The sequence below is a fragment of the Urocitellus parryii genome, chromosome 1 (assembly GCF_045843805.1).
Source record: "Urocitellus parryii isolate mUroPar1 chromosome 1, mUroPar1.hap1, whole genome shotgun sequence".
In the NCBI taxonomy this organism is placed as follows: Eukaryota; Metazoa; Chordata; class Mammalia; order Rodentia; family Sciuridae; genus Urocitellus; species Urocitellus parryii.
The window spans coordinates 164,278,160-164,290,782 of NC_135531.1; the positions used below are offsets into that span (position 1 = coordinate 164,278,160).

At 39.4% G+C, this 12,623-nt stretch overlaps 2 pseudogenes; both read left to right on the forward strand.

Moving 5' to 3' along the window:
- Window positions 1–1,319: 1,319 nt before the first annotated feature.
- LOC144254598 (olfactory receptor 2L13-like) lies at window positions 1,320–1,949 on the forward strand (annotated as a pseudogene).
- A 9,251-nt stretch (window positions 1,950–11,200) lies between these two features.
- On the forward strand, window positions 11,201–12,138 carry LOC144254599 (olfactory receptor 2L13-like; annotated as a pseudogene).
- The last annotated feature ends 485 nt before the right edge of the window (window positions 12,139–12,623 follow it).

Here is a 12,623-nt window from a genome sequence, read left to right on the forward strand (position 1 = left end):
ATCTTTGATACATGGGTGCTAACACACAACAAGGGGACAGCGGAAGGATAAAAGACCAGTGGTTACACAATGATGAGCCAAGAGAAGGGAGGGGATGGGAATGGGAAAGATGTGGACTGAATCTGACCTAAGGCTGCTATGTTCACATCAGAATACACCTCAGTGAGACTCCATCCTCATGTACAACCACAAGACTGGGATCCTGGATAGAGAAGATACACTTCATGTTTGTATAAATGAGTCAAATTAAACTCTGCATGTATAACTAAAAGAGGAAATTAAAAAATCAGGGTGAAAACTACTTTGCACGTTATTTGATTTGTCACTTTTTTCATTTGTTATTTGCTTATATGAAGAATAAAAACATGCATGACTTACTTTGTTTGTTTTAGAGTTTGTAGGGCATCAACAAGTAGAATGTCCTCAGGGAAGAGCCACTATCCAGAACATATTTAAATTAGGGTGAATCCTACAGGATGCACACAAGTTTATCTTCAAGAACTTTTGGATGGTGGCCCAATTTGAGGGTCAGCAGAGCAGCTTCTGTTTAGGAGGTGAGCAGCGAAGCTCTAGGAGAAGACCCTGGCTTACTCAGCTGCAGCAGTGCCAGTGGGGAGAGGAAAGAAGGCACTAAATGTGTGGAGGAGGCGAGGTCACAGAGGATGAAGACTCAAGCACACAGGGTACTTCTGTGCCCCACAGGCCATGCCTGTGGTGAACCTGAGTGCTGAGTTGGGCAGCTGGGAAAGAAGGATCCTGGCTTCCTCCGGGGCTGAGCCTGGTCCTAGGAATGCTCCTACCAGGAGTCAGCAGGCAGGAAGGCTCCAGCTACCTCATTGGGTTTGACACAAGTGGTATTCAAGTTTATATCTTAAGACCTTACATTTGTCTATGACCTGCTGAGATGGTTACCAGAGAGAACTGGGCAGGAACATTGAGTTTAGGTCTTAAATTCAATAAAAGGTACACTGTTGGAGAAATATAATTCTTTCTAAACAAACACTAGCAAAGATGATTCTTTTTATTTTCCTCTTCTATTTTTTTTTCGGGTTAGTTGTTAGTTTTTATTATGTTTGCATCTCAAAGAATTAAAGAAGTGTGTGTTCATGGAGAAATGGAACCAAACTTCAAATGATTTTATTTTGTTGGGGCTGTTACCCTCAAACCAAACTGGCCTACTTCTCTTGCTCCTTATGATATTTGCATTTGTTCTTGCCTTGGTGGGGAACTCTGGAATAACTGTCCTCATCTTCTTGGACCCCCGGCTCCACAGCCCCATGTACTTTCTCCTCAGTCAGCTCTCCCTCACTGTCCCTAAGATGATATATAACTTCCTGTCTGGCCAGAATAGCATCTCCTTCCTGGGCTGTGGTGTGCAAATGTTCTTCTTTATAACCATTGCATGTTCTGAAGGCTTAATCCTGGCCTCCATGGCCTATGACCGCTTTGTGGCCATCTGCCACCTCTTTCACTATCCTGTCTGCATGAGTAAAATCATGTGTTTGAAGATGATCATAGGAACCTGGATACTGGGGTCCATTCACTCTCTGGCATATACCACCTATGCCCTTCATCTTCCTTATTGCAGGTCTAGGGCCATCAATCATTTCTTATGTGAGATCCCATCCATGCTGCCACTGGCCTGTGTGGACACCTGGGTCTATGAGTACATGGTGTTTGTGAGTGCAGTCCTGTTTCTCCTTGTTCCTTTCCTTGGCATCAAAGCCTCCTATGGATGAGTTCTTTGTGCTGTCTTCCACATGCGCTCAAAAGAGGGAAGAAAAAAGGCCTTCACCACGTGCTCCAAACATTTAACTGTGGTGACATTTTACTACACACCTTTTTTCTACACTTATCTCTGGCCCAGGAGTGTCCGCTCACCCACAGAAGATAAGAACCTGGCTGTCTTCTACATCATCCTCATCCCCATGCTCAATCCCATCATCTAGAGCCTGAGGAACAAGGAAGTCCTGGGGGCCACAAGGAGAGTGTGAGGGATGCTCTCCTCCAGAAAAAAAAATGATCATGGCTGTCCATGCTTCTCTGGATTGCCTCTTTTGACACAGACTGTAACTCTCTCAAGCACTGCTGACCTATAGATGTATAATATGATCCACACATATAAGTAGATTTCTACTGAGATATTCATCAGTAAAATTAATTAGATGATATATTGATTATAATGTATAAATATAATAATCATTACATGTGTTAGAGAGAAAATTTTATTGTTAATGCTACTACTAACAATCTTATATTGTACTATATAGTATACATTTTTTTTTCATATACTAATATTAATAAAATATTTTTTCTCATGTTGAAAATTATAATTTTTATATATTTGACATGAATTATTACTGTCCTTGAATACCTTATTTTCATTATAAATTTGCACAGCCTTGTGGGAGTTTTAGAACCCATACCAACTTGCACTTAACGTATTTCAAATGTCCCAAGGTCATATTTGCCAGTGTCTATGGACAATAGGACCTCTTTGTGACTTGCACTCTTCTCCTTTAGGAATTGGTGTGCCTTATTATTCTATGTTCCTTTATTTGGAATAAAGAATTCTACTCTGAACTCTTTTTTAAAAAGCCACTTGTTTTCTATTAATTTTAGTTTAAATGCTTGTAGAAATAATAAAGTTCAAGTGGCCCCTAGGGTCCAACATTATTACATCTCTAATTAGTCTCATTGTACATAATATGGAAAAAAACAATCTTTCTTTGATACTATACTTTCCTTTCATTGTCTTTTTAAAATTTTTTGATGCATTACTGGCCTTGGTCCTTAACTTCAGTAGGAGATGCATCTTGGCTCTTATCACCAGTGGCTCCTCTGAGCCTCTCTTTGGGGTCTTCTTTCCTACCATCTGGGGAGTCAACACAGTGTGCCTCTCTCAGGTGAATGGTTGTCCCTCCCCAGCCTCACAGGCAGTCTGTGTTTGCAGGTATCACTGTGTCTCATCCTTTCTTATCTCTCTGTCACTTCTATAAGCCATCAGCCACATGCCCAGCTCTTTCCTCAAGGTAACTCTCCATCCCATGTCCTGTCCAATTTCCCCAAACCAGGGCTTATGAGTTGTCTTGAGGTCCCTTGACCCGACAGTCCTAGAGTGAGTCAGCACATCTAGCTGAGGTGTGAATTCTATCTCATGTATGTGCTTGGCATTGTTTTTGATGTACACATTCAGCCTGATTCCTCTGTGTGTCTGAAGATTTTGTGGGCCACCAGATATTTTCAATGTTTTTCTTTTTTTTTTTCCAAGCAGGGATTCCTTTATTTTATTCCATTTTTTTTAAGAACCAGGGCTGAGACAATCAGATGCAAATGTCAGATTGCACATAACTCAGAAATCCTATGGAAAGTAAAGAGAAGGATAATAGTGACAGAGGAGGATGAAATCATCTTTAAATATTTAGGAGTAAATGAAAGAAAATTTTATAATCATTTAGATCTGAAGCAATGAGATTGAAGGTTTCAGTTTTAGGCCCAAATGCCTACCTGGCCTCCAACTTACAGGACACTTGTATCAACACTGTGTCACCTCAAATGATGCAAGCACTCAGTATTAGAGACTGCAAAAGCATCTACTATATGAGATTTTAAAGAGAAGTAATAAAATGAGCTGTAGTGTTGAGGTAAATCATGTAACAAAAAAATTAATCATTACTACAGTCCACATTATCACACTGCTGAACCACATTGTGAAGAGAAAGATAATCTTCCTTCAAAAGAAGATAGGAAAAAAGCACTCATTTGTTTTTTTCCTAAATCAATTCTCCTGAATTAATACATTATATATATATATATATATATATATATATATATTCCTCTGTGTGCATTAAAGAGGAATATATATATATATATTCCTCTTTAATGCACAGTGTGTATACATACATACACACTGTGCATTAAAAAAACATCCAGAGAGACACCAGGGGCTATAAAATCTTTCTGACACAGTTGGAGGTGAAAAAATGAATAACATGAAATAATATATAAAGATTATAGATTAACAGCTGTTTTTCAAATGACTGAAATGATTCATAAACCATAGGAAATGGGGTACTGTGAGGTGAAGAGGAACTAGGTAATTTTCCCCAAGAGGCATCAGGGTCCAACAATCAAAACCACTTTGAGTAGAATCTGATAATGTGGAAGAAGTTAGGGAAATGTTAACACTGCTAACTCCTTCTACATGACACCTGCTAATGTCAGGAACTTCTGGGTAAGAAGAGCCTCTGGGTACAGTTACATGACAGTGGGCATTAACATATTATTTGCCTGGGCCAGAGGACATAGAAGGGTAAAGGATCTCAGAAAGTCATTTCTGATTGTCTTGGAGTTCTCCATATTTACAGTCAGAAGAGTTAGTGGCATGAAAACTTACTTTGTCTCTGATCTTTGTAGGAATGTCAGTGTAAAAATCAATTAAAAATAATAGATGAATCTCTAACAAAGAATTTCTATCTGAGAATAAAATTAGGATTTCACTGTAGGATACTGCTGCACAAACAGTGTATGTTATTGTGTCTGGGGAACACAGGAAAGGTTGAGGGTTTATTAAGAAGAGGAATCTTCAGGAGTTATTCAGGAACCTGGCAAAGTCTGAAAAATGAGCCCAGCAGCAAACTGTAAAATTACTCTAAATATAATGTCAGCAATTGCATCAAATGATGCTAAGAACAGAATTAGAGTCTCAAAGCAAAGGGCTTGGCCTTCTGAGGCAGTTCCCAGAATAATCCTTCTGGCATCTCAGCTGTACCTTAGCTGGACATTCCAGGAGATGGTCTGTCTGTCTCTTTTGCAAGCTCAGCTTCCACATTGGCAAGAGGGGCCTCATGGAGCCCATTACTGATATTATAGAACACATTCCCTTGAGTTTTCTTTTCACTAAACTAAGTTCAGAGAAATGCATAAGTTTCCCAAGGCCATAGAGTTTCAGAGAACAGTGGCCAGGCTCCTGGTTCCCTCCATTATTCATTGCCTAGAATGAGAACAGGGCTTGCACTCAGCACCTCTGATGAATTCAGTATCCTTCAGGTTCTTTCCAAGGACAGCAATCGAGATGAACAGCAGAGTTTGTACCTTAGTGCATTCAAGCTGTGATAACATGACTTCCTAAGGTAGGAAGCATAGAAGCAATGTAAATCAATTCCTCATGGCCCTGGATATATGAAGCCCACTGTCATCAGGGCTGCAGATTTAGTGCATGGTAAGGGTGGTGTCCTTGTTAAACATGGTGCCTTCTTGCTGCATCCTCACATGGTGGAGGGTGAACCAGCTCCCACCGAGCTTTATTCCAAAAGTACTGATTCCATTTATGACACCTGAGCTTTATGACTGAATAGTCACCTTCCACACATTCTACCTCCTATAACATTACTTTGGGATTAGGATTGTGGCGTTTTTGTTTGGGAGAGGACACAAACCTTCCCACCATAGCACATTCTCACCAGTACCCAGGTTTACATAATGTTCTTCCTTTATTACCCTCTGATTCTACCCTTCCCAGGGCAGTTTCAGAGCATGCTACCTATTCATCCACCCCCTTCTTCAAAATAGAAGGGCCAAGTTTATGTTTTATGGCTGTGCTATTGCCATGTTGAAATTTTAAATGATTTTATCTGGGCATGCATGAAAGCTGAGGGGCTAAGCTGGTGGCAGCATTGCTTACCATTTAGTTCAGAAGCAGAGCTCACACACTTACTTTCAAGCAAACTGTTGACAGAGATATTAGTTTTTCCTTTTCATGAACACAAACACAGTTCTTGGAGAAGCTCATGGTTTCACTGCACCCTCTTGAGACACAGGGTTGGGACTGGGTTCAGATGATGGCAGTTAGGGCAGCAGGAGCATAAGATTTCGACACTGACACTTCCTGATCTCAAGAGTTGCTAACTGCTAAATTTTCAATGTGGTGTGGCATACAGGTAGATATTTAGGCCAGTGGAAAATAGTAGAGCCAAGAAATAGACCCTCCCATACGTGACCAAATTATCTTTGAAAAGGGATCCATGAACATGTACGTGGGAAGGAAAGTATTTTCCATAAAAGTTGATAGGAAGATTGGTTATTATTTTGAAAATACTGAATCTTCATATTTACCTTATACCACATAGGAAAAAAAAAGTCCAAATCGATTAAAGATCAACATGTGGAAGGTAAAATGTGTTGAATAAAAGCATAAAGGCAAACTTAATGTGCTGTCCTTCACAGTGATTTGGTGGATATGACACCAGGAGAACAAATAACACAAGGAAAAATAACAGAGTCAGTGAGAATGCAGCATGCAGCACAGGGAGCGATTTCCAGCACCGAGTAAGAAGTGAAATGCAGAAAACACAAAACCCACACCTTAGACAGCCTAGATCAGAGAATGAGCAAAGAACCCAAACAGTCTTTGGTTTCACCCAAGAAGACACACAAACGGGTAATAAGCACATTAAAAATGCTCACCATCAGGGATTACTAGAGAAATACCCATGAAACTTATACTCAGACACCCTTTCACACATTCAAGAAACAACACAGAATAAATGTTCTGAGAAGGGTGTGCGAAATTGGAAACTTTGTATGGCCCTATAGCTATTTGAAGTGATATTGTCCTTGTGGAAAACAGCAGCTGGTGCTGATGGCTGTGCTCACCATGAATGCCTTTGAGACTCCACAGAACTGAACACTCAAAAATGATAAGATGTAAACTTTATCTTAGTTTCTCACCTCCACCTTAAAGCCAAAACATTTAATAAGCTGAACATTTTTAAATCTTATTTCCCCAATGTATTTTAGTAAAATTAAGGCAGGATCCTGAGTCTGTATGCAGCAATTGATATTCCATGACAGTAGGCTGCTGATAATTTGCAAAGAAAACTTGAAAATTATTTTTGTAAATGTTATTCTGAATTAATTTGAGGCCAGTGAATTACAAAGACACTATTCTGTATGATTTATGTAAAGAGCTTGAATTGTTTAGTTATTAGCAGGTAAAAAAGAGTATTTGAAATTAGTAACTCAACTGACACTATAAACCTCTTTAATTTGTGTTTTATATCTGTGTGCCAAGGACAAACTTGCCATGAGACAGTTAATATTGTCCTGATTCATTGTTCTGGGAAAGGAGAAGCACAATTGATATTATTCTTGTGTCTAATGCTTATTTGAACAACTTCTTGCTTCCTGTACACCTGGCTTTATTGTCCCTTACCTTGAACTTGACCAGATCATAGATACCATCATGAAAAATAGTTCTGACTACCTGAGAATTTGTGTTATTTCCATTAGAAAATTGTCCTTACTCGGAGAATATTTTGAGAGAGAAGCACCTGAATAAGTTTATTACTCTGTAGATCAAGCTGAGGACACACATATTCTACATAAGGATTAATATTCTTAAGTACTGCCTGCTTCAAAATGAAGAATGTGTTTCTACATTTTGAGACACAGTGCCTCATTTCATTGCATAGACCTCTAATCCTCTACTTTTAATTAGAGTTAAAAATGAAATACTGCAAATGCCTGATTTTAGTGATTCATATATTGATAAAGTATAGATTTATCAAAGTAATCATCATAATCATTGGGATGAATAAATGAATCACAGAGATTTAAACATGTACTCAATAACATACAGGGTCCTAAGATAGGCACTGCGGATCAAGGGGGAGAGAGTTCTCAGAGTCCAGGTAATGCAGCCTCAATTGAAGCATAGATGTTCTCCCTACAAACTCCTCTCTTGGATCAAAATGCTTCTCAAAAAAGACCATTTCAAAGTGAGTGTGGTGTTATTAAATATGGTCTGATTATCTTTAAAGATGCAGCAAGAGTGTAATTCTTAGGTTGGCTTGCAGGAATTTTTTCTAAAAAATCTGATTGTACTTTGAAGTCTCTAAATAGAATGAACTGATAGAGAAATATTTAACACATAAACAAGTAAATGCCTTCCTCTAAGATCCATATCACTCTTCACTATGCTTAGCAGAAATTGAAATTTCTTTTTTTTCTTTACCACCTGAAATATCCTGAGGGTCCTGACCTTACAGAGTGAAACAGAAGTCAGGTTAGTTTTACCAGGAAGCTTTAGGTTATGGATTTTGTAGGTCCAGAGGCAGTATGTAAGAAAGCTGGTTGCAGCTTCATCTGGCCACCAGCAAGAGGAATTATCATGCATGAACCTCAGCTACCTAGACTTGAAGCACTATAAAGTGACTCTTCTGGAATCTTGAACAGATAAAACAAAGAGTGCTCATTAGAATGAATGTTTTGTGTCTACTTTGATATCTATAACAGTAATTACCACCTATATAGAAATGCTTTTGGAGAATTGCTGTCTTCATTAATATTCTCAAAAATTAGTTTATTATCTTTCTGCATGTGTAAGAGAGTAATAGTATTGCTACTATTGCTGATATCAATCAACTCAACACTGCTTCTTGTTGATCCTCAGGTTCTAACATACAAAACAGAAAGATTTGGTAGACATGACCTGCCATCCCTACAGCTCCTCATCCTGTTCTGGAATGACTGAGCTCATCCCTCTTGAGACTAATTCTGGGCAGCAGGAGAGAGTGGCATCTCAGTGGGTTGGCTGATTTATTCTACACTTCAACCAAGGTCACCTTGAAGCTAGCAAAGTTAGGTGAAATGACCAAGTTTCTCTCCCATGGGCTTGGACCCTGGGGATCCATTAGAGGAAGAAGGACATGTAAGGCTTGAAGGAGGAAGGTTCTGTGCATCAGAGGCAGCAGTTCATCCTTCTGTCCCACTCTCCAAAAGTAAGTGTGTCATGTTTGAGTCTGTTTTACTTGAACAAGGGAAGAGCAGAGGGAGATGACTGAGCAAAGCAATAAGGAAGAAGCTCTCAAGGTGAGGAGCTCTGAGAGTTCAGCATAAGAGAATACTAGAGGTGGGAGACATGGGCACTGAGTGTGTTCTGAGAACTCCCTCCTGGTGCCTTTGGCTCCTCACATCAGGAGAGCTTGATGAGATCCAGGCCAGCTGCTCAGTGACAGGACCTAGTTGTTTAGCCTGGCAGAGTGTGAGCACAGCTTGGGGTTTAAACATTTTAAAGAATTCAATGGACTATTTGGTGGGAATGTTGTAAATAAAAACAACTATTTCTCTCAAAACCCAGTCCCAGATTTCAGATGATATAAGTCAAATTACTATCATTATACTAAGTTGATTTGGGTTAGCTTTAACTAAGAAGATATTTTGGTGACCAGGTTTTCTTTTCATAAAAAAAATTTACTTTGCACAAAGAATAGGCCATGCCATGACAAACTGTAAAACACAGGAGTCAGTTTAAGTGTAAAATCAGTTGATGTGAACCTGTTAAAATTCTAGAATGTGATGCTCTCTGAGAGTGTGATCTGCATTTCATTAGGTCTTCTCCATTGTCTGAATTTCTGAGTCTTCTCCATTAAAAGTATGAAAGGAAGAAAAGGGAGTGAGACCTACTCTGTGCTAAACACAAGTGCTCAGTTAATTGCATCATCCCAGATCTCAGGTGTGGTTGTTGGGGGTGAGTTAGCTGAGGCTTGGCTTATTGGTCACAGGCTGATTGTCTGTAACTCTTTTTCAAGGACATTAATTCTCATTGTAATAATTATTATTGCTTTCTTGTAACTTTTGCAAAATGAACTCAGCCACCTACACTTGCTGCAGTGATATTGTTGGGTTCTGTCAAGTGAAGGATATTTCTTTCAACTCTAAGTATTTGAGCAGTATGCTCTGTAAAATGACAAAGGGAGACCATCATCCTGACACCCTTGTAGTCACAGAAGCAGTACTCCCCAGGTTTTAGTGTAACCCAGAGAGTGGGGTTTCAAGAAATTCTGGCACATGAAATAAGGTCCAATACCCAATAAAGAAAGTTTCTGGTCATCTATGGGAATAGACCCTCATATGTAACTCCAGTTTCCCAGATCCTAAAATTTAATTAGAAATGAATGGGGTATTGGAGTGAATAATATCATCCATTGTCTGACAGCATGAAAGTTTTCAACTTAGAAAAAGATAATTATATGATAATATAAACTCATTGTATCTGCAAATTTAAATGTAAAACTAGGTGTCCATATAAATGATGGGACCACTGAAGATAAAGTTAGAGAATAATGTGTGCTCAGGTTCTGGTACTAACAGCAAAATTAAACCTGGAGGATAAAAAGAAGTGGAAAAGTACCACAAAAAGTTCTCATGTTCTGCTTTTTAATGCACATATACTACAAACTTATTTTAAAAATTGTCTTCTCACATTTCGTTAGTTGAATTATCATATTAATTCACAGAAAAGGCTTCTGAGTGTGTGTTTCCATTATCAAAACCAGTATTGTAAATCCATCACCACAAAGTTATGTTTGCTGCTGTGAAAACTAGAATGAAAGTCTTGTAAATTATTTTAGTGTGACTTTTTTTATCATGTGATATTTGCTTGCACAGAGAAAAACCATGTGTTTTTAGAATTTCAGAAATTGGAAACCTTAATAGGGAAGAGACAATACTCAGAGAATATAATATAATCATGGTGGATTGTAGAGTATACACAGTACCTTCACAGGACAAGAACAATGCTTTGAATGGTGACCCACTTCTAGGACCAGCCTAGCAGCTTCTGTTTAGGAGGTGAGCAGCACAGCTCTGGGAGAAGACCCTGGCTTACTCAGCTGCAGCAGTGCCAGTGGGGAGGGGAGAGCAGGCACTAAAGGTGTGGAGGAGGCGAGGTTACTGAGGATGCAGACTCAAGCTCACAGGGTACTACTGCACCCCACAGGCCATGTCTGTGGTGAAACTGAGTGCTGAGTTGGGGAGTTGGGAAAGCAGGATCCTGGCTTCCTCCAGGGCTGAGCCTGGTGCATAGTCCTAGGAAAGCTCCTGTCAGGAGTCAGCAGGCAGGAAGGCTCCAGCTACCTCACTGGGTTTCCTGTGCCTGGTGTAGACTTTGTATTCCAAGACCATGTATGTGTCTAGGATGTGCTGAGATGGTTACCAGAGAGAACTGGGGCAGGAACATTCTATTCAGGTCTTAAAATCAATTCAAGAAAAAGGTACAGATTGAAAAATAAACAATTAATTCTAAACAAACACTAATAAAGGCAATTCATTTTTATTCTCTTTTACTGTTTCAATTCATGTTTAATGTTCATTTTTTATTTTTTACTTACTTTCAAGCAATTCGAGGAACTAGGTTTTCATGGAGAAATGGAACCAAACTTCAAATGATTTCATTTTGTTGGGGCTGTTACCCCAAAACCAAACTGGCCTACTTCTCTTGCTCCTGATCATCTTTGTGTTTGTTCTCGCCTGTTTGGAGAACTCAGGGATGACTGCCCTCATCTTCTTGGACCCCCGGCTCCACACCCCCATGTACTTTCTCCTCAGCCAGCTCTCCCTCATGGACCTAATGTACATCTCTACCACAGTCCCCAAAATGGTGTACAACTTCCTCTCTGGCCAGACAAATTTCTCCTTTTTCAGTTGTGGTGTACAAAGCTTCTTCTTTGCGACCATGGCAAGTTCTGAAGGCTTACTCCTGGCCTCGATGGCCTATGACCGCTTTGTGGCCATCTGTCACCCCCTCCATTATCATATACATATGAGCAAAGGAATGTGTGTGAAGATGATCTTGGGGTCATGGACACTAGGTTCCTTCAATGGCCTAGTCCACACTGTGTATACTCTTCATCTTCCATACTGCAGGACCAGGACCATCAATCACTTCTACTGTGACATCCCAGCCATGTTGCTTCTTGTCTGTATGGACACCTGGGTCTATGAGTACATGATTTTTTTAGTGCAGTCCTGGTCCTCCTTCTTCCTTTCCTTGGCATCATGGCCTCCTATGGATGGGTCCTTTTTGCTGTCTTCCACATGCGCTCAAAAGAGGGAAGAAAAAAGGCCTTCACCACGTGCTCCACACATTTAACTGTGGTGACATTTTACTATGCTCCTTTTGTCTACACTTATCTCCGTCCCAAGAATGTACGCTCACCAGAAGAAGATAAGAACATGGCTGTGTTCTACACCATCCTCACCCCCATGCTCAATCCCATCATCTACAGCCTGAGGAACAAGGAGGTCCTGGGGGCCATGAGAACAGTGTATGGGATGTTCTCCTCTAGGAAGAAGTGAAGAAGTGACCACGGCTGTCCCTTCTTCTCTGTATGGCTTTTCTCCTTGCAGACTGGGGCACCCCGATGCAGCACTCACCAATAGAATTATAATGATATTCTACATATAATTAGATTTCTAGAGACATGTTTAAAATCAAATTAAAATAAATATTGATTATTATATAGATTTATCTACATTAATAATTAATATATTTATTTAGTTGAAAACACAAATGTTAACATTAACAAGGTTGATATTATATTATTTTATATTATATATAATATTCAACATAATGTTTGTTCACATATTTTATTGTAGTGACATACTGATATTTAATATTATCATTAGTATGTTTGACATTATACTTTTTCTTTGCTTATAACGCTTGTTTTCATTCTACATTTTCCATCATTGTGTGACTTTTATGTTAATTCCATTAGCAGCGTGCACTGTGTACACTTCAAGTTTCCTACAACCACATGGAGCCAAAATCTCCTGATATC